Source organism: Suricata suricatta, chromosome 3, assembly GCF_006229205.1.
Source record: "Suricata suricatta isolate VVHF042 chromosome 3, meerkat_22Aug2017_6uvM2_HiC, whole genome shotgun sequence".
Taxonomy (NCBI): domain Eukaryota; kingdom Metazoa; phylum Chordata; class Mammalia; order Carnivora; family Herpestidae; genus Suricata; species Suricata suricatta.
Window position 1 is genome coordinate 99134063 of NC_043702.1, and position 27056 is coordinate 99161118.

Sequence of the window (27056 nt, forward strand, 5' to 3'; positions counted from 1 at the left end):
TTCCCATAAATGAAATCATGCAGGACAGAAGAAGCCTTTTGTGTGCAGCTCCTTTTGCTCAGCATAATGTTTTCAAGGCTTAGCCAAGTCATAGCACGCATCAGTATTCCAGCCCTTTCTACAGCCGAGTAATGTTCCACTGCATGGATATACCACGTCCTGCTTATCCGCTCATCAGAGGAAAGACATTTGGGCTGTTTCCACTTCTTGGCTCTTGTGGAGAAGGCTGCTGTGGACATGTGTGTGTGTGTGTGTGTGTGTGTGTGTGTACGTGCATGCGTCTGTGTGTGTGTTTGTGTGGATACAAGTTTTCAGTTCTTTTGAGTATATGCCAAGGCACGGACAGCTGGCTCCTGTGGCACCCATATGTTTAACATTCTGAGGAACTGCCTAAGTGTTTTCTGAAGTGGCCACTACCACTTCACACTTTTACCAGTAATGTGTGAGGGTTCCGAGTTCTCTGCATTCCTGACAGTACTTGTTATTACAGTTATCTCAATGGGTGTGAAGAGCTATTTCACTGTGGCTTTGGCTTGCATTCCCCTGATGGCTAGGGACAATGAGCATCTTTTCCTCTCTTACACATCCTCCTTGGAGAAATGTCTATTCATATCTTTTGCCCATTTTTGAGTTGGATGATCTCTTTTTTTATTATCGAGGTATAAGCATTCTTTGCGTATCACAGATAGAGTTTCTTTAGAAGATACATGATTGACAAATACTTTCTCCCATGCTGTGTTCCCCGCCCAAGCCGCTTTCTTGATGATGTTTAAAAAAATTTTTAATGTTTATTTATTTTTGAGAGACACAGAGTATCAACAGGGAGGGGCAGAGAGAGCTGTCAGCACAGAACCCGATGTGGGGCTTGAACCCATAAACCGTGAGATCATGACCCGAGCTGAAGTTGGATGCTTAACGGACTGAGCCACCCAGGCACCCCTGGAAAGACTTTTTTTTTTTAAAGAAAAAGGAGAGATTTCCAGAGTCTGGGAGGCAGAACTGCTACAATGAACTTAGAACAGACAAACGTTTCCCGGGACCCAGCACCTGCTAAGACTGTGGGAGGGAGGGTCCCAGAGTGAGATGAACCCCTGGTCTGGGTGCTCACGGGACCAGAGACTTTTCCTTTTCCCTGGGGGGGAAACTCTGGCAGCTCAGAGGGGGGGGGGGGGGACGGCCAAGGAGGGTTGGTAAGGGCGGTAGTGATGGGCACCTAGTGAGACATGGCTTTATGGGGGAAGAAATGCCTGGGCCAGGTCCGGAAAACTGGGCAGGTGCTAGCCAGGGGAAGGAAGGGCATTCTAGAGAGAACAGAAGAGGCAAAGGCTCAGAGGAGATACGACTACTAGTCCTACTGCAGGCAAGTAATTAGAGTGCTTACTGAGGGCCAGACTCTAAGACTTCACGGCAACATAATGCGGTAGGTCCTCTATTGCCCCGATTTATAGATGAGACAACCGGAGCACAGAGAGAAAGCGAATTGCCTGAGCTCACACAGCAAGCACTGACGTCTGAGCCCCTAACTGCCGTGCCTCTTGTAGGCAGCAGGACCTGTAGGAAGATGGGTAGCAGTTAGCATAGTGACATGGGGCCCCAGATGGGACTGGAGGAGGTGGCAGACCCTCCATGTAAATCACCCCCCCCCCCGGAGCCCAGAAGGGGAGGTGACTCTGCTCTGTGGCAACTGTGCAGTTTCAGAAGGTGTGCCTTATCTGGGGGTCCACTGAGATCCCAGGGCCTCCGTACCAACTTGTCCCCAGCAGAGAACAGCCAGTAGGGGAAGCCGCATGGGGAGGCCGGACAGCTGAGGACAGAGAATCTCCGCTGAGGTCAGAAGACAGCCAGCCCTTGGCACATTTGTCCCACTGAATGCCCACAGAGACCCTGCAAAGGGGTCGTTCTTGTGTGGGGCACAGAAGGTCAAAGTGACTTGCTTGTGGTCATCAGGGGAGCAGGGAGACCCCAGGCCTCTCCAGGGGGAGGTCTCTGTCTTCTCTGTGAGGAATGGGGCATCCTGAGTGGCATGTAGAGCACCCCTACTCCCGGACATTTCTGAGGCTGAGGATGCACTCAGGGCTAATGGCCTTGTACCTCAGATGGCAGCTTTCTTTCCTCCTCCGCCCCAGACACCTGCCCCTCCGGCTGTGGAGGGACTCAGGGCAGCCAGCCCAGCATTCGGACAGTGTGAGTTTCTGGGGTAATGTGTCCCCAGCACAACATTGGGGCACTTCCTTCCAAAGAGGACACCCCTAGGTTGCTTCCCCCTTGACTCAGCCTCCCCAGGCAGAGATGCCCCCTGACTTCCCCAGCCCCTTGGGGAGCTGGTGTGGCAGGCTGCCCTGAGCCGGGCCTTCCTGTCCCCTGCCCGCCACCCCAGATAGCCCCTTATCGCTGTTGTGTCTTGCTGGCTGGGGGCTTTCCAGCTCTCCAGAGCTGCTGGGGGCTGCCAGGGCAGGCCGGGGCTCCCCTCTGCCCCAGCTCTTGGCAGTGGCTACCCCGCCCTCTTACACCCTGCCAGGCCCCCGGGGGCTGCAGGACCAGCTCATGCATCTGTCTGAACAGGCAGAGCCCCGGGCGCTGCCAAAGAGCCTGGCTGACTGGCTACGGACCGCACCCCAGACCCACTCCATTGCCTCCTTCTGGCCTGAATCCCTGTGTGGCCCCTAAGTGTATGCCTTCTCATGGGACATGTGGGCTCTTGAGCACCCCCGGCAGCGCCTGGGGCCGATGGGATGGTGGTGTGAAATGGCAGCAGGCCCCGGCCTCCCGCCTGGGGACTCCGAAGCCCTCTGCTACTTCTCCTGTTGCTGCATAGCTCCACACAGCCTCAGTGCTGGCTCCCCTCACCCCACTCTTCAGGACGCAGTGCACCCCCAGATCCTTCCTGAGGCCCCCAGGGAAGGGCTGGAAAAGCCCAGCGTGACTCCAGACCAGGCACCCAGGAGGGGTCCCACTTACCCTTCTGTGTCTAGTCCTGGCTGGGTGATGTCTCAGGCAGAACTCCCTGCCCCCCTTGCCCCCACAGCCTGGGCCCACCTTGGTTGGCTTTAGTTTGCAATATCTGGGAAACTGAGATTTTGGAGTAGGTGGGTTTTGGAGTGAGCCAAATACCCTGTGCAGTGACCCTTCCTCCAGCCCCCAGCCCACTCCCCAGCCAGCCCCAGCTCCCTCCTCACCCTACCCTGCACTCCCCCTTGGCACGAGAAGTTGGTCTGAGCTGCCGTCCCCTCCCCCCCCCCCCCAGGGGTGATAGCCTAGAATCACTCAGTCCAGGGACTTCTAAAAGGTGCACGTTTAAGGTAGAGGGGGCTCTGGTGTGTGCGGGTGAGGGCAGAGCCATGACTGGAGCCTGGGTGCTTGGGCCAGACAGGAGTTTGGAGCTGGGCTCCATCGCTGACTGGTGTAAACATTGATGGTGGCAGTGAGGCACTGTGACGCAGTGAGGACCACAGAGGAGAAGCTCTCGTGAGGAGTGAGGGGAGAGGAGAGAGGGGTGAGGGGCTTTCTGCCGCCCCTCCTCCCAGTTGTACCACATAGGTGACTCAGCCCAGAAGGCCAGGTCACGAGCTGGGGCTCAGGCAGCCTCTGTGGCCCCCGCCGGCCTGGTCCTGGTGACCTTGGCATTCCTTCCTGCTCTGGGCTCTAATCTCCCCTCTGCCCGCTGTGGCCGCCGCTGTCCCTTGATCTATCACCAGGCTGGGGGCGACCTCCCTTTCTCCTGTCTCCTCCAGAGCCTGTGGCCTCTGCCTTTCTCCCTCCCGAGGTTCACTGGCTTCAACATAAACCAACACAAAAAAATGGTATCTTGGAAAGACTCCTGCAGGTAGATGTGCCTCTCAGTGCAGAAGAAGGACAAGATGTGGCTTTCAGGCTGGGCTCCCCTGGGTGTGGGGCTGTCTCTGGCATCTCGGCCTTCACTGTGGCCCCCCTTGTAAACCCTCCCTGGGTGCCTGGCAGCACTGTGCTCGGAGGGCTTCCTGTCTTCTGTATGGTGCCCTGGAGCAGGTAGGAACTGCTAGTTTTACTTCATGGGGAAGGAAATTGAGGCCCAGCTGGTTAAGTCACTCACCCCAAACCACAGCTGGTTAGGGACAGAATTTAAACTCACTAGCCCCAGAGCCCGAGCTTTGATCCACAGTGCTGAGGCAGCATCCTTGAGCCTCAGTTCCCTTGTCTGTGAAATGGGGGCAGAGCATGTCCCTCAAAAGGGGATTTGATGCTGTCCTACCTGGGCAGTCTGGGTATGTGTGTTTCTTCTCTTTCCTGTTCCCTTTGCTATGGGATTGAGTTCCCCAGTGCCACCTGGACATAACCCAACAAAGTCTGGCCCTACACCTGCTTGGAGCAGAGGTGCAAGGGGGAGGGCAGGTCCCACAGGGTGTATCGACCACCCCTGCTGCCTGCATGAGGGTTTGGCAACTGCAGTCCTACCCACACATTCTGCAGTGGGCCCACAGGGTGTAGAGTACCAATGCCATCCTGTAGACTCTTGCCTCTCTTGCCCTGTGTGGTCCCATCCCTGTCCCTGGGAGGGGGGCCCCTTGCAGGAGACCAGAAGTTGGGCTTCTGTTCCAGCTGCTCCTTGGGCTGCACAGAGGGGAGGGGGCTGCCAATGCCCTGGGAGCCCCTCCTGTGCCTCGGCACCACGCCGGGGCCCAGCCTCATGTCCCCTCTGCCTCCACTGACCCTGTACCTCATGCTATATCCTCACCACACTTCATGCTGGGAACTCAGGAGCTGCTGCGGGGCGGGGGGGGCGGGGGGTCTCCCCTTCCCTCTTCTCACCCAATTCACACCCCTCCATCTCCTTATCTCCTGCTGCAAAGTGAGGAAGGGTCCTTCCCCTCCGAGGCCAGCACTTCTTCTTGGCCTCCCAGCTTCATGAGGACTTCGTGCTGTAGGGCCCCCCGCTGCTGGCCCACCATCCTGGGACGAGATCCAGCAGCCTCTGGCTACAGCTCGTCCTCTGCACGCCGCCTAGGCTGTGCTGTTCCAGATGAATGTGCACCCTCTCCAGCCCGAGTTATGGCCACTATCCCTCTTCATCTGCTTGGAGCAGACACCCCGTTTCTTTGTCCTCATCTTGCTTCATCAATGTCTTTGCAGCCCACTTGCCCTTCCTGGCCTCTGGCAAAGCGTGGTCTGGGTCCTGTCCTCTCCAAGGGGACGCCCGAGGTGGGGCGGTATACCCCAGCCTTTCCCCAGCTGCCAGCTTCACGTCTCCGCTTGGGGGCCTCCCAGGCACCCCACACTCAACAGGGCTAGCCCGATATCTCAGTTGTCTCCCCACCCTCCCCCCTCGCTTGTGTCAGAAAGCTGGGCCTCTTCTGACTCCCTTTCCTGCCTGTCCCACACCCGGTCCACCTGCCAGGACTGTTAATTCCACTTCTGGAACCATCTCGTCTGTGCTGGTCTGCCTCTCCCTGTCCCCAGGCTGGTGCCTTACTATAGGCCATGGTCACCTTTCCACCACACCTCCTAGCGGGCAGGAGAAGGGCCTCACCTGCCTGGCCGTGCTCTGTGTAGTGCCTGCCGTGCCGTGGATGCATCTGAAGCAGACAGACCCGGGTCTGCAGGCCATCGTGCCGTAGCCTTGCTGGGGACTCTGGTCTCTTACCTAAGCCCCCTGAACCTTAGTTTCCTCATCTGTAAAATGGGCTAATAAGTACCTACATGAGGTACTTATTAGCTGTGAGGATTAAGCAAGTTGGTATTTGTAGAATGCCTGACTCACGGTGGACTGGCAACGACGGATAGTGTTCATGACGGTAATGGGGCCCTTGGTCTGGGAGGGTGTCTGGACGTGGGTGGTGGTTGGGGATCAGGTAGGTGAAGCCAGCAAATGTGCCTGCTGAGTGTACAGCCCAGGGCTTCCGTGGGAGAAGCAGAGAATGCTTCTGTTCCTCCCAGAAGCCAAGGGGTCCGGGAGAAATCACGACAGACTCCTGTGCACAGGTCTGAGCAGTGGCTGTGCCGGGGTGTAACTCTCTTGGCAGTGGGGAACAGAGCGGGTGCATGATCAGCCCTGGGGGAGTGGGGGTGACTCCCAGGGTGCTTGGAGGCCTGATGTGATGCGTGGGATGTGGGGAGGGACAGGAGAAGGGCTCCCCGTGGGCCAAGGCCAGGGGGCGGGTGTGATTTCATGTAAGTGGAGGAAGAGTCAGGAAATTGGGCTAGCGTGAGCCAAGGCTCCTCCTTGGGCAGAAGTTAGAGGCGGAGCTGGGAGGTGACGTTGGCCTTCAATGACCAGCTGAGGAGAAAGGGTGGGAAGGGCAGGAAAGCATATCGACACATGTGGTCTCGTGTGTACTCACCACCACTTACATTTAAGAAAACAAGGCTCAGAGAGGCAAAGTGCCTTGCCCATGGCCACTGAGCCTCCCGTTTTTCAGTCTGGTAGGTGAGTACATGTGTGCTCCAGGCTGGCAGCGTGGCTGTGGGCCCTATGGCAGGCTGCTTGCAGGCAGATTCACTTCAAGATGGTTCCAGAAGGTGTGCATGCTTTGGGAAGCACCCCCCTCGCCCCCACCAAAGTTCCCCGCCAACCCCAGGACCCACGGAGCCTATCCAGGGATGGCTTCTGCCCCAGGAGCTGATTTGTAGAGATGGGACGCTGGGCTGGTGGCCATCCTGTCTGATCCAGACACAACACTAGTCCAAAAAGTACACCAGCAGCAAGATGGGGGATGGGGGTGGGGTGTTGTGTCCACCAGGTTGAAGGCCAGCAGTTTGGAGCAAAGGCCCAAGTCCTGGGCGAACAGAAGGCGTGGGGCAGGATGGGTCTGGTGGGCTAGGGCAAGAAGTCGGCTGCGACAGGACGCTTCGAGTCCCCGGTGCCATCAGCCCATCAGCGGATCTATCCACCTTCCTGTAGGCGGTGTGCCCAACCACAGGGCCTCCCAGGAAGCTGCTGGGAACACACGTGGGCGCGGAGACATTGGTGCCTGGAGAACCAGACCCCCGTCGAGTTGTCTATGGGAAAGCGCCCGTTTCGTGGTGCGTCTGTATTGGCTACAGACACTCATGGGAGGACGCAGTGCGTTCATTCATCCCAGAGACCTTTACTGAACACTTCTTATGTGCCTGATGCTTGCCTGGCCCTGGGGTTTCAGAAGCAAAAAGGTAGAAGGAAAGAAAGTCACAGTCATCGAGCTTCCTCTCTGTGTCACAGGTAAAACACATGCTTGCAACGGTTGGTGCAAAGGCCTGGGTGCCAGCCATTGTCCTTGGCACCTCAGCGCTGACTTTCCAGCACGTGACCTTCACCTTGTTACTTCACCTCCCCACAGCTGCCTTGCAGGGGTGCCCTGAGGATCAAGTGACGTACTTCACATTTGGTGCCCAGGCCAGTGCCAGGCACGTGGAAGGCTGTTAAGGAAGGAAGGACGAGAAGGTGAGGAAGCAAGGCTCAGAGAGGTTAAGCTCCTTGCCCAGGGATACTGACTGGCAAGTGGCAGAGCCTGGGTTTGAGCCCGGGCCTGTGGAATGCCAGAGTCCCAGGAAACCTGAACCCTCTCTGCCTCTTCTTCTGGTTCCCGGGCCCCTGGCCTGACCGTGCAGCCAAACTGGCCAGCTTGGCTTTTGGAGAGTCATGCCCTGCGGTAACCACAGGTCGACTCGGACAGACACCTTGCAGGGCTCCCAGCGTGTGCTGACCCTGAGACGACTGTGGGTCCCTTCTGGCAGGGTGCCCGGTGCCTCCTGCAAGCCCTCCATGCACAGTGAGCAATTTCTTCCAGCGTCCTGTTGCATGGTGGTTGTGCCATGGCCGGCAGCTGTCTTTAACAGTAATGTTTGCTTTGAACTTGATGATGCTTGTTGGAGGAAAATGCTTGAGGGGGAGGGGCAGGTGAGGCAGCAATCCAGGCAGAGGGGCAGACCCCCCCGCCCCCGGGTTGCTGGACCTCCCTTGGTGGGGTGCTCTCTACCCGGTGAGATCCCTGCTCCTTGGCCGCATGCAGACCCTCCACCAGAGCCTCAGAGAACAGGTGTCAGGCACCTCTAGCAGGTGAATGGACTCGGGACACAGGGAAGGGGATTGGCGTCTTTGCCAACGTCAGCTGACTTGCTGCACCCTTCTTAGGAGCGAATCCCTTAACCTCTCCTCCACAGCCTGAGAGCTAAAACATGCACATCAAGTGCTTGCCAAACTTCTCAGGACCAATCTGTTCCTTGTGGCCCGGGACTGCTCCGCTTAGCAAAGACAGCCCTGCGCCCTGGGGACACCTCAGTCCTGGGCAAACCAGGACCCCTGCTCACCCGATAAGCCTGCTCCTATTTCACAGGTGTGCAAAAGCGAGGTCGGCAAAACTTCTATTTCAGATGGCAAAGCATCCTGCTGTCATTGTTGTGAGACAAGTGCTTTAAAAAGCACAGAGGCTGGGTGCCTGGGTGGCTCAGTCGGTTAAGCATCGGACTTCGGCTCAGGTCATGATCTCTCGGTCTGTGAGTTCAAGCCCCGCATCCGGCTCTGTGCTGACAGCTCAGGGCCTGGAGCTCTCCCTCTTTCTGCCTCTCTCCTGCTTGCACTCTGTCTCCATCTGAAAACTAAATAAGCATTAAACGTTAAAAAAATGAAGAAAGAAAAGCACAGAGGTCCACACCAGAGGCCACGGTGGGCACTATATTGGCTCCACTCAGATCTTTCCATCCCCTGAGGCCACCTGGGCAGGGATCCAGAAATAAGAGCAGGCCCCGAGTGGGCTGTGGGCTCTAGGGCTGTGGCCGTGTGCTTTGGGGCTGGCCAGATCAGGAAGTCTTTGAGAATGAGAGGCAGCTCCCCTGGGCCTCTGGCCCCACCTGAAAAGGTGCTCCCTGGGGTAGCAGGGGCTCAGAATCCCCACCTCCAGAGGGCCTGCTGCTGGAGTCGGCTGACCCCGGGGCAGCTCTGTGGCATCACCCAGTTCAGCAATTATTCACGAGACAAATGGTTAGGGAGAGCTCACTTTGTGCCAGGCGGTGTGCCAAGCTCCAGGGGCTTGGTGAGAAACGAGAGACAACTCCCGTCTTGCGAAGCTGCCGCCCCCCAAAAGAGAGTGGCATGAGCTCCCAAACAGAAGCGGACTGATTTCACTGCAGCTGCCGTGCCACGAAGGACACAAGGAGGTCGTGCAGGTGGCCTCAGACCTAGAAATATGAGCTGGTATTCCGAGGATGGCCAGGGAGCAGCTGGAAAAGCGCCGTTACGGGATTGTGGCTAGGCTGGCCCCTTTTGGGCTGTGTGACCTTGGGCAAGTTGCTTGGTGTCTCTGAGCCTTGGTGCTTCCTCGGTACTATGGAGATGGTCCACATCTATTCCCAGTTGATGGGAGGCTTCCATGGGGACTGTGGGGAAGCAGCTGCCAGAGGTCAGCACTACATTTGAGAAAACGCTACATGTCATCGGCTATCCCTGGGGAGGGGAGAGGGAATAGCTCGGACTGTGACCTGCCACTCAAGGCTCTGGCTTTAGTGAAGGCCACTCCAAAGAGCCTCCTGGTACTACTCTGACAACTGAGGACAGGGGACAATTATAGTCCAGAGAGATAAGGCTCACAAACGCTCAACAATTAGAGTGCAATTACGGACTTAATTGTGCCCTCCTGCCTCTAGGCCCCCAGGGACCCATGCAGAGCTGCCTCCCTGAGCCCAGCAGCCAGATTTTCACTCCTATCAGTGGGGCTTTCTGTGGATTTTTCTTTTTTTAAAAAATTTTTTTGACGTTTATTTATTATTGAGAGACAAAGAGAGACAGAGCATGACCATGGGAAGGCCAGAGAGAGGCAAAAACAGAATCTGAAGCAAGCTCCAGGCTCTGAGACTGATGTGGGGCTCAAACTCACAAACCACGAGATCATGACCTGAGCCAAAGTCTGACGCCTCACCGACTGGGCCACCCAGGCGCCCCTCTGTAGGCCCCAGACCAGCATCCTCAGCCTCACCTGGAACTTTTACGGTTGCAGATCCTCATCCCCTGTGCTGTGTCAGGGACTGGGTGCTCCAGGTGTGGCCAATGCTCTTAAGTTCGAAAACCACTGGGCTGTGAGGCTGTAGGCGTTCCAGGCTCTGCTCAGCCCCTTTCCCGGTCCTAGCACTAGCGACTGCGGGAGCTGGTGTGGACTGGGCATTTTCTGTGGCCCACCTGGAGCACCCTTCCATGCCTTGTCCCAGGACAGCCTGTGAGGCGGGACCCCGTGTCACAGAGGGGCAAACTGGGGTGTGGCCAGGTGACACAGCTAGGACTTGTCACCCTGGCACTGGGCTCCGGTCCCACAGCATGAACGGCCAGACCTCCCGCCCATCCCGAGGCTCAGCCGTTGGTGGTGACATGGTCTGAGTCCCTCAGCTCGGAGGCCAGCTGGGGCCTGGATGTCCAGCTCCCCTCTTCATTCATCCAACATTTCGACCACAGGCAACTAACTTCACTGGCCTCGGTTTTCCCATCTAGAGAAACGGGACAAGAGCACCGACCACAGGGGATGATTCTGAGGATTCCTTGAGGTAATGAGGGAACAGCAGGTAGTGAGGAGACACACGACCTGTGCTGGGGGACTTGTAAAGACATATAATTGATCTGTGCCTCATTTTACCCATTAGCACCAAGGGAAGGAAGTCCTCTGGACCAAGCTCAAGTTGGTTGAAGCGAGTGCTCTCAAGGGCCTCTTGGGCATGCCTCAGTACTCCTTCTCCCCTCTTGTGGCCCCCAAGGCTGGACATGCCTGCCATTGAGTTGGTAGGGGATTCCTCGGCTCTGGCCTAAAGGCGGCAAGATGGCCAGTTGAGTCTACCCACCTCTGGGAGACACAACAGAGGGGCCCAGGAGGACAGGGCTGAGGTGAAGGGTGAGAAGCCGCACGCTGACCTCGTCACATCTGCTGACCAATAAGGCCCGAGGAGGATGAGCAAACTATCTCTTCCCCCTGCACAGGCTGCTGGGCAGCCGGGTCTGCACGGAGCCTGACCTTGGCATGGGGCTGGTGGAAAAGGCTCTCCTCTGCTAGGTTCGTGAGTCCCTCCCTTCCCTCCTGTCCCTGGGGCCCTGGGGTGCCCATCAGCTCCCTGAACTGGTGTTTTCCCCACATGGCATGTAGGGTTAGGTGCTGAGGCCTGCTGCTTTGCTGGACCCCTGGTGTGTAGCGCATGCCCATTGCAGATGTGGTCTGTAATGCTGAGCACCTACTGTGTGCCACAACAGGAATGGAGACCTCAGGCTGACAAGGCCCTCACTCGCAGAGGCCCCTCCCCCCACTGCAGAATCATGCCATCCCCACGACACCAGGACACTCATCTGAGGCGGCCAAGCCCGGTGGGCCTTTCCAGGCCTCTGTGATGTCCCAGAGGGTACCACCATGTCTTCATGTCTGTCTGTTCTAGGAGGACTGTGGGTCTGCTTCCCTGGGGGGATCTGGATGGGGAGAGTCTGGCCCTGCAGGTCTCTGCACTGGGCCTGTCTGCATCTCCCATCAGGCCGTCCTGGAGTGTCCCTCCGACCCCGTGTGACTATACCCCTTTCTCTCACTCCCATCCTGGCCACAGAGTCGAAGCCTCATCCTCCCTAGGCCTCAGTCAGGTTTGCTCCAGAGGCCAGGGGGCCCCAAGTCCTGGCCACAGAGCGGGCATGGAGATTGAACTCAACCAGACTCCCCTTCCCATCTGAGGACAAACCCTGACAATGACTGGGAGTCCCGGAACCTGACTTGAGCACCCTGGGTGGGGGGAAGTGCGCCAAAATGGAATGAGAGTGCCTGGCTGCCCCCCACCCCCCCAACAGGTTCCAGAAGGAGGCCAGTCTCATGATCCCCAAGGACAAGCCCCGGAATTGCTCTGACAAGGACCGCCTTGTGATTCACAAAACGTTTTCAGCTCTGGGATGGGGCTTCCAGACCACTGCTGCTAGAAAAATGTCACTGGGAACGCAGATGCTAGATCTGGGAGGAGCGGCTGGGCTGGGCTGGGGGCGGTGGGGGAGGAGGCTGAAGGCCTGGTGGAGAGAATGCAAATTGGTGTCATGAATTATGCATCAGCCCAAGCTTCTCACACGTTTGGGGCTGAATGAAATCATGTTAGCCTGGAGGAGGGGGAGGGGAAGATAGGACAAAGATGAGCAGGGCCTGGCCCTGGGCAGTCAGGAAGGATGTCTTGCTAGGTTTCAGCCGGGGCCTTGGGAAGGTGCCTGGGCAGGAGCTAGAGGCATCTTCCTGATGTCAGCCTTTTTGCTGTGTGACCTCAGGTCAGTCTCTTGCCCTTTCTGATCAGTGCATTTCCTTATGGACATAATCTGCATGAGAACCTCTGCCCTGTCTCACCATGATTGTGAGGACCAATTAATTTGTATAACTCCGACCAATCTACTGAAGGTGAATTGTTATTATTTCAGAAAATAAAAAAATGATTATCACCATCTTACCATTTATTAAAGTCTCACTGTCTGGACGCAAAGCCAAATGCTTTATACTTATTTTTCATGTGAGCCTCACAACCATCCATGCATCCATGGGCTATTATTGTCCCCATTTTATACATGAGAGGAGTGGGGCTCTGAGAGGTTAAGTCACTGGCCTAAGGTCATACAGTGGGGTAAGAGGGGGGCCAGCAAGGATGATGTGGCATGGGGGGGGGCAGGGGGCAGCTCTTGCAGGGTCTGCGGGAAGTCAGGCTGGCCTCAGAGGAGTGCCCTTTCTTCTCCTGAATAGTGAGAAGCTGAGGCCTTGTTGGGGACCTTGGCGAGGCTGATGCTGTCAGGCTTGCTGAGTGTGGCTCCCAGAATGCCTGTCACGATGCCAGTCCTGGGAGACCAGTGGGTCAGGACTCCCTAAAATGTATGATGATTTTGACTCAAAAGAAAAATAAGAACCAGCATTTATTGAGCAACTACCGTATGCTGAGTTCTATCCCATGTGCTCCACCAGGGCTAATAGACCCAGGGGGTGGGGGAGGGTAGCTATTGTCACACCTGTCCTACAGATGCAAAAGTAATGTCTTTATATTCCGCCTGCTCCAAATCAGACCAACAGGGTGCAGACACTTAGCATAAGAGACAACTTTACTTTGTTATTTCAAGTCAAGAACCTGCAAGTAATAAAATCAAAGTTGTCTCATTCCCAGATTCCAACTGGAAGAAATGCTTGAGTTTTGTAACCAAAAGAGTGACGGTCGTATTAGAGGAAAAGGCTGGATGATTTTATTTTATTTTAAACATTTATTTATTATTGAGAAACAGAGAGAGAGAGAGAGAGAGAGAGAGCGCATGAGCAGGGGAGGGGCAGAGAAAGAGGGAGACACAGAATCCAAAGCAGGCTCCGGGCTCTGTGCTGACATCGGGGCTCGAACTTACAAACTGTGAGATCATGACCTGAGCTGAAGTTGGACGCTCAACCGACTGAGCCACCCAGGTGCCCCAAGGCTGGATGATTTTAACGGACTTCCTCTACTCATAGGAAAACATATTGTGTCTCTGGTTTGATTCAAAATATATCTGTGACCTGAGTGGTCCCTTGCCATTGTACCCAAACCATATACCCCAGTAGCATTTCATCCATCCACTTATCCATCCATTCATCTATCCACCTGCCTGCCCACCCACTCATCCATCCATCCAACAGTGGGAGGGGTGGGGCTGGGAGAGCCATTGCCTTTGTGTGTGTCCCATCAACTCACCATCAGTAGGATGCAAGGGAGTCTGCTTTTCAGCAGTCACTAAATCGCTACTAGCTTGGTTAAGATTTTGAAATTGTGTAGTTTTCGTGTATCATTAGGACTCCGTCCATCCACCCGTGCACGCCTCCACATCTACCTTCCCAAGTGTCTATGGTAACGTACGACATCAAAGTCAGAGCACAGCCTGGCCCGCACCCTGGAAGACTAGGCTTCGAAGTGTTCCCTGGTGACTCGAGATGTAAAACCACACCTTCCTATGTGTCCTTGGAAGTTCCTGTCACGCCTTTGCAGGCTTTGGGTTGTCCTCGCTGGAGTGGGGGTGGGGCCTAGCCACCCACTCCCGGCTGGTGAGCCTGAGACTCGGTGGCCCACGCAGCCTGCCGCCTTATCGCCGCTGTTTGGTGTTACTAGTTATCTTCTCTTGTGGGAGGGCTTTTCCTGCCTTGCCAGCTTCCACTCCCTCTGTGCCTGCCTCCTGTCCTCCCACTGCCCCCACAGCCACTGCCAAGGTCACTGATGACCTTCTAATTGCCGGATCTGACAGGCACTTGGGGGCTCTTATCACAGTTGTCTTGCCGGTGGCATCTGTGGAGGCTGAGACTGCCCGCCTGCCCTCCTGCCTCCTCGGCTGGTCCTGGCTCCCGTGACCTCCTGTGTCCCCATTCCCTTGTACCTCTGCAGGCTCTGCTCCCTCAGCTCCGTGTGGAGTTCCCAGGGCGCTGGCTGTGTGCTCTCCTGAGGTGTGTGCAGGCTCCGTGGCTCTGTGGCTTTCCGAAAGCCCCCAGGACACACACTGTGTTCCTAGATGCCTAGCCCTCCCCACCCTGCCGCTGGCCAGGCACACTGAGCTGCCTAGGAGTCAGATGCCCAGTCAGTTACCCAATGACGCACGCTCCATTTGCTCCACGGGTCCCATTTTACAGGTGAGCAGACTGAGATTCTGTGAAACCAGATACTTGCCCAAAGCTGCTTAGGAAGCTGGGGCTGGGGACTCAGGACTGTGGCCCTGGGCATCTCCCCATGTCCTGAGACTGCCTCCCTCAAGGAGGAAGGACAGGGGGCCCCAGTGAAACACAAATACAAGATATCAAACCCTATTGCTCAGGTCTCTGGTCCGGCATCAGGGCTTCATTTCCCCAGTCCACAGTTGAGAAGACAGAGGCTGCGTGAGTTAAGTGACCTGCCCAAGGTGACATGACAGGCTTCAGAGTCTGAGCACTGAGACCTGAGACTTGACTGGATATCCCAGCTCTAACATCAGCTGTGTGACCTTCGGTGTATCACTTACTCTCTCTGGGCCTCAGTCTACTCGTGGGGATAAAGCTGATTTTTAGCCTCCAGAGGGGAACAAATTTGTACGTCCTGGTAGGTCGCCCTGAGGATCAAATGAACTTCATTACTTAGAGGAGTCCCATCATAGGGTGATACTCAGTGTCACTGTACCCCCAAAGCCCATTTCCTTCCCATAGCCTGACGAGGTTTCATTTTTAAAACTTTCATGCCATTCCTTTTGCTTGAAGTGTACTTCCTTCCTTATCCCTCTGGCCAACTCATGCTCACGCCTTTCACATTCTGCCCAAATGTCCCCTCCTCCAGACAGAAGTGCATTCCTTCAGTCATAGCCCCTGCCAGGCCAGACCACGGGATGCCTGCAGCTGCAAGATGCAGAAACCCCAAATTATTAGCAGGTTCACGCAGTGGGGTGACCCGGGTCTCACAGAGCTGTGGGTCCAGGGGCAGGGCCTTGCAGGGGGCTCAGCACATGTTCTCCACAGCAACTGTGGTCTCTCTGGGCAGGTAGCAACACCCTGCAGCGGCCCTGGGCTCACGTCCCTCTGGGACAGTGGCCGGGACCGGGGGCTGAGGGTCCTTCCTGGACCAAAGAGGAAACCTCAGTTCTGGCTCTGGTGACCACATCTGCTCCCCTGCTAGGAGTGGGGACCGTTGCTGTGGGGAGGCAGTCAGGCTCACCCCTGGGGGAGGAGCGCCGGGCAGCTGGTCGGTGTGGGCTCAAGATCAGGGCGCTGGTGACAGGGAGGCTGTGACAAGCCTGGTATATTCCTTTCTAATTTCCGACGGATGGACTTGTCTTCCCACTCATTGACCTGTCTCACGCGGGGATGGTGGGCAAGGCCCGTCTTTTCCTCTCTGTTCCCCTAGGCCGTTGCACACCTACCGCTGACTTGGTGAGTGCTTGTAGAGATGAGCAACACGCTCGGGGTGTGTGGCTGTCAACCATTCACTCACCCACTCATTCATGCCTTCCTAGCTGGGAGCCCTTTCTGCAGATGAAACACTTGGCAGGAGCCGAATATGAGGAACGTACTTGACGGAAGAGCTCTGAGGCCTCCGCACAGCACAGCCCTCCATCTCCAGGTGCACCCGGGGGTCCTGGAACGCAGTATTCATGCCTCGGGGGCATGCCATGCCATAGAATTCGTGGTGGCCCCTGCTGGCTCAGATCCCTTCTGCTTGATGTCAGCTGAGAGCCCTGTGCCCGGAGGTGGCCACACGAGTTTGGCAGGGGAAGTGGTTCCATGGGTGTCGGGTCAATGCCCCGTCGGATGAAAAACGGAACAGGCTTTGCTCTCCACCGCGCTGGGGGAAGAACGCCCTCCGGGAAGCTGCAGTTTGGCCGTGCCTCTGATCTGCTTGCCCAGATGCTGACACGAGGCTGCGGCTCCCAGGCCATTCCGTCCCCTGATCTGGGTCCAGCCTCTTGTGTGAGGTGTCATGGCTACGCAGATGGCAGAGGAAATCGCTCTTCAGCGGGGAAGTCATGGTGGGGCCTCTGTGTCTGGGCCAGACTGGAGCAGCTCTGTCTGCATCTTATGTTTTATCACCTCCTCCTGACGTCAGGCTTTCCTGACATTTACTGTCCCCTGTAGGGCCCTTGGAGGGCTCATCTGGAGTCCCCAAGTCTTTTGAGAGAAGGGGATACAGTTGAACCCGGCAGCTCTGGGGGCAAGGGGTGGGGGCAGAGGGGAGCTGTCCCCCACCCAAGGCATGGCAGTGCCACCAGCTTTTCCCTGCAGACACGATCCAGATAGGAGTCAGGCCCTGCTTGGGGCTGGGGTCCTTGCCAGGCTTCTCAGCTGGAAGAGGGGGGCTGCTATGGGGATGCTTACTATGTAGGGTGTCGCCTCGCAGGAGGGATGGTTTGAGGATGGGTCTTGGGTCTGTAGGCTGTTGATGGGGTAGTGACCGGTCATTCTTTACTGCCTCTCGCATACACGGATGTTGATTTTCTTTATAACATCACACATAAAATAATTGAAAAAGAGTTCTTTATTGCTCTCTAAAATGTCAAGAGGCTCTAACTCTTTTAGCACATCCTCCCTCTCTTCACCTCTACCTTTCTTCCCTTTGACAGATGCTGCTCATTTCATACCTAGTATCTATTCTCCATATCTTTGTTTTCCTAACAGAAATCAGATTTTACTCAGATGGCAAAGTTCCCAACTCATGGACCATATCTCCTGCCGCCCTCTACAGCCAGTATTGGCCAAAGAGACCTAGACAAAAGTGGCTGGGTGGGAAGGCACCCTCTTTAGTGCATTGTCTCTTCCTTCCACCCCAATGTTTTCCACTTCCTGTCCAGAATGAAGACTTGATGGCCGGCGCTCCAGGGGCCATTTTGGAACACGTGGCCCACTTAAGGGTAGGAGTTGCACAGAAGTGGCAGAGCAGAAAGATGGAAGGTCTGAGTTGCTGAGGACTTTAAGGAGCTTCCCAATCCTTGCTGGACTTCTTTATATGAGAGGAAAGTAAAAGTCTACCTTGTTTAAGCCACTCGTGTGTTTTCTATTTGTGGTAGATTGATCATGAAACTATGTACATCACACATCTCTTCCTGTACAGACAGCCGGTCTGCTGGGTGACAAGAAACGTACGGCTCTGCCCCCATCACTGTCCTAGCTGACCAGCCAGCCCTCCACCGACCCATCTCCCATGCACAAACAACCCAGCCAAGCTCAGCCTCCAGCCTGCCAAGACCAGAAGAACCTTTCAGCTGAGCCTGACTTAAATTGCTGACCCAGATAATGTGAGGCACGCCTATCCACCAATGGAGTCATCACAGAGACTGTGAAATATTAAAGAGGCAGCTATATTTGCCACCTTTTCTCATCGCCAAGCCTCTGGGTTACACCTTCCCTCTTTACCTCCATTTTCCTTCTCTTCTGCTTCCCATCTACTTGTAGCATCCCAGAATCTAATGTTGGGATGGGCCTTCTCATTTCATTTGATTTTCTGCTCTCCCATCGGAGGGCAAGGGACTCACACACACGATTGTGTGATGTTGTATGTCACCGACACCAAGAGGCCGCCTGCATGTCCCGACACATTGAGGAGGTGCTGGAAATAGGTCCGCTTGCCTGGGAACCTGGCATCTAAGCTCTAGAAGGCACCCCATCCAGCCAAGTTCTGGCAAAATCGAAGAGCCCCAGGGATTGGCAGGATGCACACAGAAGCGGGGGATGGGCGCTAGGGAGGGGTGGGGGCTGCAGTGAGCTGTGCAAGCCCCTCTGTGCTGGGCGGCTGCTACTCGCCTGCAAATCGGCGCCTGATTGCTAGATTTCCGACAACCTCCTGATTTTTTAAACTTTGGCAATTAATTTGATTAAAAATATTTTCTTATCTTAGAGAGAGAGTGAGCATGAGAGAGAGGTAAAGGGAGGGGGGGAGAGAGAGAGAGATACAGATAGAGAGAGAGAGGGAGAGTCCCAAGCAAGCTCCACACTCAGAGCTGAGCCCAATACGGGGCTTGATCCCACAACCCTGAGATCATGACCTGACCTAAAGCCAAGAGGTGAATGCTCAACCGACTGAGCCACCCCGGCACCCCAAGATTTTTAAAAAGTCACTTGTGGACCAGTATTGTATTGGCCAAGGACAACACACCTGAGGGCCAAATTCTGCCCTTAGGTCCCCAGTGTGTGACCTCTGATGGTGTCACCCCCACCCCCAGCACCAGTGCAGGTGTCCCAGCCCTGGTTGCTCAGCAGTCCTGGCTGCTGGCATCAGCCTTCCCCAGATGACAGGTCCTAGACTGAAAGGACACCAGCCCCTTTAGGGGGCCCACCGTGGGCCTCGAACTTCCTGAGCCCAGCCTTGGTTAGAAACTTCTTTCTGAAGAGGTGTCCGTGGCAGTCAGCGGCCCCCTTCTCCCCGTGCTACCCCCCTCTTGGAGTATACCCCAGGCTCCAGAGTGGTCTAGCCTCCCCTCTTCCCTCCCCAAACCTCCCCAGGCCCCGACTGCAAGTACCCAAAGTTGTAGAGTCAGACACACCCAGGTTCCGACTCCAGCTCTGTGTCCTCCTGGGATGATGTCCGAAACAGTTGGGACAGTGAGCCGACACAGGCTGTGCGCCAGCACAGGGTCTGGCTCGGAGTGGGGGCCCCTTGGGGGTTTTTGAGACAGAACGCAACTGTCCGGGGAGGCTGAGGAATGGGGTGTTTTCAGGTACCCATCTCTGTCCACCGGCATCTTTCAGGTTAGGGACCAGAGCCCTGTCCCTGTCCCCAGCCCACAGACGTTTCCTTCTTCTCAGGGGCATTCTGGCCACGGGCACACACGTGGATGTGTATATGCTCATGCACGTGTGTGTGCGTGAACATCTGGTGACAGCACGGCTCTGGACACCTTTGGGTATTACTCCTTTAAAGAGCTGTGGACTACTGTGGCTGAATTGCAAATCCAGAAAATTCTTTCAAGGCGGCTCCTACAGTCCTATCTTGGGCTCCTCTCTCTCTCCTGAGACTCCTCTGTTCTGAGCCAGGCTGGAGTCACCAAAGGACCTGGTCCCTTGGCCTCTTAGTTGGGCGGGGAAGACCCCGGGGGAATCCAGGTTTCGAGGCTGGCTCTGCCCCTTTCTGTTTGGGACCTGAACAACTCTGTCCACCTTCCTGAGCCTGCCTTTTCTCATCTTTACCAAAAGGATGGTGAACCATGAAATAAAGAATGGCTATGTTTTGGGGGAATACAGAGGAAGGGTGTGTGTAAATCACTTAGCACAGCCCCTGGCCCCCGAGAGACTGCTGCTGGGGTCCCTTCCTCTCCTGCGTCTCAGTGGGTCTCTGGAAGGCCCGCGGCAGGCTGGGGGGAGGGGCAAGCTGCTTCTGGAGCCTTCAAATCATTCTCCAGCCTGTGCATAAGGTGGCAGCTGACGCTGAGCCAGGAGCGGGGGGCTCTGAGTGAGCTGCAGAGACTCCGGCACCCACCCACTCTCTCATGCACACACGCAGGGCACTGGGCGGGGCTGTGCGTGCACGCTCGGACGAGTGGGCATGGCTGCAGGAGAGTATAGACTAAACCATGTGACTCGGGGAAGTTCACTTGCTGGCGGGGGTTCCCATGCTAACACTCAAGCCAGTCCCTTTGGAGGCAGGGCAAAACGCCCCTTTACTGGACTTCCTTCTAGCATTCTCTGAGAGGCCTTGCCACCCATGGGGATGCCAAGGAGAGCTGGGGCTCACCACCCAGCTCAGCAATGGACCATCTCATCCAGCTGCGGCTACCTCTTTCTCAGGGAGTCAGTGACCGATGGGGATGGTTGCCATGAGGGGGTCGTGCTCTGGAGCTCTGACACCGGCCTCGTGGTGACCTTAGCCTCAGTTTCCCCTATTGTCAAGTGGGGCCAAAGACCTGGGTTGCTGACCTCTCAGGGTCATTGTGGGAACGGGTGGTGCACAGTTCCGTGAAAAGGCTACTTTGTAGGGCGTGGAGATGGAAGAAATTCTCCTGCGCCTTCCCCTGCCCTGGCTGAGCCAGGGGTGACGTATGGAAGCCGGGGAGGAAGGACATCCTCTCCTGGTCCCGAGGCTGGCATTCCCCGGGCTGGAGGCTGTCCCAGTGCTCTGGAAGTGTTCACTAAAGGATGAGTGACCCTGGAGGAGGGCCACAGTCCGCTTCTGCTGCCCCATGTCAAGAGGCAGCAGAGTCTGGGAGCAGTTAGGAGGCTCCCCTAGCTTCATCAACGTTAGGGTGAAGGGGGTGGTGGCCTGCGGGATGGGGTGCTCTAAGCCCTGCCAACCCTGGGGGCCTCGTTCTCAGGCCCAGAGCCTGGGTAGCCCTTGCATTGATTTATTCATTTTTTTTAAAAAAAAGTCTTAAATGTTTATTTATTTTTGAGAGAGTGAGAGAGAGAGAGAGAGAGAGAGAGAGAGAGCACGAGTGGGGGAGGAACAGAGAGAGGGAGACACAGAATCTGAAGCAAGTTCCAGGCTCTGAGCTGTCTGCACAGAGCCCGATGTGGGGCTAGAACTCATGAACCTCAAGATCATGACCTGCACCGAAGTCAGACGCTTAACTGACTGAGCCACCCAGGCGTCCCTTGATTTAATATGGATATCTGCCTTGGACCAGAGAGGGATCTGAGGAAGGTTGTCTGAGCTCAGACTCACAAATGCTAGGCAATTCAGCAGTCCTCACTGTGCGCTCTCTCTGTGGTTCCTCCTGGGAGGGACACGATGTTTACTAACTCTCGAATGGCAACCCAATCACCATCCACAAGCTCATCTATGCCCCCAGGGTGGTTCTGATCACTGCCGGGGAGTGGTCATACTCTCCAGAGCCCCTGGGGGAGTGAGGGGGCCCTCTGGGGCAGTGGGCCCCCAGGGCACTCCCAAGGGCTGCTGGTGGCTCCTCCTCTCTCAGTCCCAGCATCCTGGTCCTGCTGGGAGCCTGGCTGAGGCTGGAATCGGTGAGGGACCGGGATGTCACGTTAAATGAAAGGCGCACGTGAGAGTGGACAATGGGCCTCAGAGAGGCCCCACTTGCCTCCCCGAAACTGGCCATCCGGTTTGACAGCTGCTCATAACTGACTCAGGCTCAAATGTGTGGGACTTACTCTTTCCTTAGGTCCATTGGGATTGGAGTGCCCAGGACAAACCTTCACTGGATGGAAGGAGCCTGGATGGGGGAGCAGCAGACACCCCAAGGCCATTATAAAATATTTAGCGTGGTGGAACAGCCCTCAGAACACCAGGAAACCTCACCCTGAGCAGGAACAGCCAGAGCATAAGAACGCCAGAAGTAAGCTTAACGCCTAGCCTCAGTGATCTTGGGCAAACCATTTAACCTCTTTGTGCCTCAGTTTCTCATCTGTAAAATGGGCACAATAGCAGTGACTACTCCCTTTGCTGCCTGTGAAGATGAACTGAGATAATATAGAAAAGCAGCCTGAACAGGGCTCAGTGTATAACCAGTGAATATTAGCTATTTCTATCATTTGTTCATGCGTGCGTTCATGCGTTCACTTGCACAAGTATTTGTCAAGTACAAATTCCGTGGTAGACTCTGGGCTGTAGCTCAAAAGAAGGTCTTCAACGTCATGGAGAGAGATGCAGCCATTGGCTGGAAGAAAATGGGGTAATTGTACAGACGTTCAGCCTGGAGTGGAGGCCTGCAGAACCAAGACTGCGAAGGGTGCTGTGTTGACTTCCACGCCCCCCAACCCCCGCCCCCCATACTCTCCCTCCTGAGCCAGGGCCAGCCCTCTGTCTCTATTTTCCCCTTTCTGTGGGGCTCCTGTCCCCTCCCTCTGCATACATTCGCCTTAGTGGCACCTTATGACTTTCTCTACCTTTTCTGGCTTTCCCTGAGCAAGCAGGCCAGCCCTCGGTTCAGATCGGTCCAGTCTTCCTTCCACAGGCTCTAGACCCTGCACCTGGGAGCCACCTGCCTTCGACTGCCAGCAAGGCCATTGTCAGGCGAGCGGCCCCCAGTAGCCCAGCCTTCAGGGAGGCGAGGAGGCAAACCCAGGAGGGCCAGCCGCTGTTGAAGCTGATCACTCGCCAGATTCTGCCCCCAGGAGCAGGGGACTGTGAGGTGTCACCTCTCCCTCTCTAGCTAGGACAGACATCGTGAGCACACAGTGACATTCCCCCGCCATAGGGAGCTTGGAGTCTCCCCGGAGAGGCCCAGACTTCCCTGACTAACGTCGGGCTGGCACTAAGAAGCCAGCGGGTTTAGGCAGGGCTGGACGCTGTGACCTGGGTGGCCTGGTCAGTCCAAGGCCCCAGATGGCATGGAGTCCCTGCTCTCCACTGCTGTGGCCAAGGGGCGAAGAACAGGGCTCTGGAAAACACTGTTCAGCCTGGTGTTTTTAAAGAGGAAACAATGGGATGCCATAGCAAGTGCTCACGCACGCACGCACACCTGCCCGCTTGCCCGCCCGCCCACCTGGGGAATGCCAGGAGCCCTTGGCTTTCAAACTCAGCTTTTATGTCCTGTCTCAGCAGCCTTTCACCCCCGCCCTTAGGCGAGGTCAGCTCTCCCCACAGCCCATCCCCAACGACACACCCTGAGGATCAGAGGTTCCTGGAGGCAGCACAAAGCAGGCTGGGGCCTCAGAACAGCCTGCTTCCCCTCCTGGTTTGTAAGAGGGGCATGTGATATACGTCCTGGCTAAAAGAGGTGCTGTCAGCTCAAAGGACACAAACATATGGCACCCATGGGTGCGACACTCTCATGGTCGATCACTTTGTGGGTCACTATGACCACAGAGAGAATGAGGGCCATTGTTACCACCCAGCAGTCAAGGCTTCTTTACACACCTGGGAAAACACGCCTGTCAAAGCGACCCTCCTCCGTCCATTCGAAAATATTTGCTGACCTCCTACCATGCATTGGGCACCATGCTGTGTTGCAGAGACCGCAGCCCCAGCTGGGGACAGACCCCCTTCTCTGGCCTTGCTGCGACCTCAGACAGTGTCCAGAGGTAGGTGGGTAAGTCGGTGGGTCTGTGGGGGGTCCCAGAAGGAAGCAGGACAACCAGAGGATAGGGAACCCCACACTCCCTGGTCCATCCAGTGAGAGATGGAGACATATCACCCCCTTCTCACCCTGTAGGCTGAGCAAGCAACTGCCTAAAGGGAGGAAATTCAGCCAGGGGTCAGCAGTGTGTGGGGGATGGGGGGCGTTGTAACTCCCGTGTCTCTTGCCCCCTCACCCACCAACCCTGCTGCCTCTTGGGCAGTCAGAGGTGTGTGAGCTGCACACCTGCCCTTCCAGTGCTAGCTAGAGAATGGGGAGGCTCAGAGGAGGAAAAAGAAAGTCCAACTGATTTGCTGACAAACACAGTTCAGGTCAGCGTTGATCACCTGCTGAGTGTGGGGGAGGGGGAAGGGGAAGGGGGAAAGGGAGACGGGGAAAGGGGTGGAAAGGGAGGGAAGAGAGCTGTTTTTCTTTCTCCACAGTTGCATTTCCCTTTCTGTCTTCTCACATACAAATTCGGCCCATTCATTTAATCATTCATTCGTTCTTCATGTTGGCACTCGGCGTGGGGCCAGGCACAGGAGATCCAGCAGACGACAAAACAGAGTTCCTGACTTCATGGAATTCACATTTTGTTTTGTGGGTGGTGGCAGGGTTAAGAGAGATGGAAGCCAGATACATCCACGCACAGTGCGTGGGGAGGCCTGTAAGGGGAGGAGAACCGGAGAGCTGAGTCCCTGTGTTCAGGACGCCTTGGAGCGCCCCTGACCTCCACCGCGGGCCTCAAAACACCCAGCTGGCTAACTCTAGCAATGAGTGGGTCCCCATTCCCTGCAAGGGCCTGCTGCCTCAATCTGGCCTCCACCCTCCTGCTCCATCCTGTCTTCCTAAGTCACCTTCTGTTCGTGCCCGTCTTGGTATTAATCCCCCGCAACCTGGGGGTGCCTGGGTGGCTCAGTCGACTAAGTGTCTGACTTTGGCTCAGGTCATCATCTGATGGTTCATGGGTTCCCATCTCACACAGTCCGTGGGTTCGAGCCCCGCATCGAACTGTCAGCTGTGCTGACAGCTCGGAGCCTGGAGCCTGCTTCGGATTCTGTGTCTCCCTCTCTCCCTGCCCCTCCCCAGCTTGCACTCTGTTTCTCTCAAAAATAAATAAATAAATTTAAAAAGAAAAAAGCCCCTGCAGCCTATGGCTCCACTGGAGGTTGGAGGCCAGCTCCCTGGGCCTCCTCACTTGGTTCTAGCCATGCCCAACCTTTTCCTGGACCCACAACACACCCTCATGCGCTTGTGCTGTCTTGTATGTGATTCACTCTGCAACGACGGTCTTTCTTCCACTCTGTCCTTCAAGAACTGACTTTGCCTCTCCAAGCCGCACTTTCCTCATCTGTAAAACAGGGGTGGCAGGCCATCGTGAAGATTAAGTGGGGTGTTGCTTGTAGAGCCCTCACATAGTTGACAGCTCATGGAATGGGCTCCATACATGCCAGTCTCCTCACAATTTGCTCTGTGGGCAATAGGGAGCCATCGTGGGCTGAAGAAGGGAGTAGCATCCTCTGAACTGCACCAGGAGGGTCTTGAAGGCAAAGCTGCTCAAAGGCCAGGGTGCCGGTTCAGGGAAGCAGTGAGCAAAATCTGATTCAAGAGGCAATGGCAGGAGGGGAGGGGGCCCCCACAGGCCTCGAGATCTTGACTGGGGGAGGACCCTAAGAGGGGGACAGACAGACGACACCACAGCTTCCCATGTGGGGCATTGAGGCAGGGCTGGAGCTGAGCAGTGGTGTTGGTGTAGCCTGGGGAAGAGGGAGGCTGGTGGCAGGTTTGGAGGACTGGTGGGGGAGGCACCTCCCAGTGTGGGGCCAGGCAGACAGGGGGAGATCGGGTTCAGCCTCAGGAGAGAGGGCAGGGCTCCTCAGAAAGAGATAGGTTTAGATTTGGGCAATGCTGTGCCTCTGGACTGGAGGCTGATTCACAAGACGATCCAAAGGCAGCGTAAATGTGCAAGAGCATGAGCAGGATGGCCAGACTGGGCAGAGCCCGGGATCCAGGTGCCAAGGCATCCGCTCCGCAAAGCCCAGCACCGACCTGGCAGAGTGCGGCCTGGGCCCAGGATAACTCATTGGGGATACAGGTTGTTCAGGGTCTGAAGGAGGCAGATGTAAAAAACACATGGTTACCATAGCAACACAGGCGCCCCAGTCCGTGGGGCACCCCAAGCAGGGGAGGGTCCGAGAGGGCCTTTTGTTGGAGGCAACGCTTGAGCCAGTCAAATCTTGCCACCTGTGCCATTTTCTGGAACTTCCTACCCCATTGCTTATGCAGTATTTTTCTCGAGAGTAATTCACTACAGACAAAACAAAACACAGAAACACAAAAAAACAACCCTTGGATCTGAAAGGAAACCATACCATGACTGTAAACAGAAAACCTTGTATCTGCCATTTATGGGAAGCCACGGAAACAGCCAGCTGGGCGTGGCTGTCTGCAGGATGGTTCTGGGCTTGCGTTCTGCTGTTTGTTAAAAATGGAGATTCGGGAACGTTAGAAAGACGTTCAAGCTCATGAGCCCCAAACCCCTTGATAGAATTAGCAGTTGTTGAGAAAGAACTGATTTAAAAGAGAGGACCTTTCTTCTGGCGGACTTGGCATAATTTAACAGGTACCGGCCCCATGCTGTGGGCAAGCGTGTCTCGCAGGTGGGCTGAGATTTGCTGGACCGTGTGAGTGTGTATACATGTGTCCTGTGCATAATAAATGTGCGTGCATGTGGCGGTGTGCACCTGTGGGGGTTTGTTAATGAGTGTGGGTATGTAGGGGCGTAGGAGTGCGGGGCCCCAGGGAGGACATTTCTGGCAGGGGTGCAGAGTTGAGAAGTCACTGATTGAGGGCATGGGTCTGCTATCACGAATGCCGCAGGGACAGGGGTCGTGGGTTGTGGCTGAGGGGGAGGTGGGGTGCAGGCCTAGCCCCGAAGCCCAGCCCCCTGGGGAAACTTTGCCTTTTGCTGGTGGTCTGAGCTGAGCCCCTTTGGCCAACATGTTGACCCCAAGTGGCTTCAAGGACTGGAGGTTTAGGCAACCTTGGAAGGAAGGGGATGTGTGCAGAGGACACCTGCCTCCTTTTACTGCAGGGGCTTGGCCCACCTCTGCGACGGGCACACGAGTGTGTGTGAACCCATGGGGGCGTGCCTGCCTGTGTGCCTCCACGCTGCACACCGAGACTTGCACCTGCTTCCACAGTTGCCCCCCCCCCCCGCAAGGGGCGGAGCGCCTTCCCTGCTGGGGATGCTTTTCTACCCCACCTGCCTTTCGTGGCCCATACTCGCAAAGGCTGTGTGACCTGCCCAAAGTCCCGTGGTAAGGTACAGGAGTTTACTTGACCATTTCTGGAAATTGAATTTCAGGGGTTGTCTTCTGCTTTGAAGCAGAAAAAAAACAAATAGGACAGGAAAACTAACTTGGGACAGGGCCACGCCGTCTGACGACTTCCCAGGGCGCAGGATGGTAGGGATGGGAGATGATGGGGAAGGCTCCTCCCCTCACCAAGCCTAGAAGCACAGAGTCAGGGTTGGGAGGCCCATGGATACTGAGAGCTCGGCCCCTGGATGCAGGTGGGGCCTACGCACACCTGTTCTCACCTCCTCGGCACCGAGCCAAGAACAACCCGGGAGCCCCACTCCTGTCGACTCTGCCACAGTCTT

At 55.9% G+C, this 27056-nt stretch overlaps 2 long non-coding RNA genes across 5 annotated transcripts; one reads left to right on the forward strand and one right to left on the reverse strand.

Annotated features, from left to right (window-relative positions):
* Positions 1-7041: 7041 nt before the first annotated feature.
* On the reverse strand, positions 7042-10134 carry LOC115286550. The gene is made up of 2 exons (XR_003906117.1): positions 9921-10134; positions 7042-7368 (listed from the first exon to the last, which is right to left on the reverse strand). It is a non-coding gene; the product is annotated as an uncharacterized LOC115286550 (long non-coding RNA).
* Positions 10135-10209: 75 nt separating this feature from the next.
* Positions 10210-17397, forward strand: LOC115286553. Of its 4 annotated transcripts, none has more exons than XR_003906121.1 (5): positions 10210-10479; positions 10576-10979; positions 11174-11319; positions 15905-16011; positions 17237-17397. It is a non-coding gene; the product is annotated as an uncharacterized LOC115286553 (long non-coding RNA). The 4 variants fall into 4 exon arrangements; XR_003906120.1 differs by lacking the exon at positions 11174-11319 and adding an exon at positions 14317-14558; XR_003906119.1 differs by lacking the exon at positions 11174-11319.
* The last annotated feature ends 9659 nt before the right edge of the window (positions 17398-27056 follow it).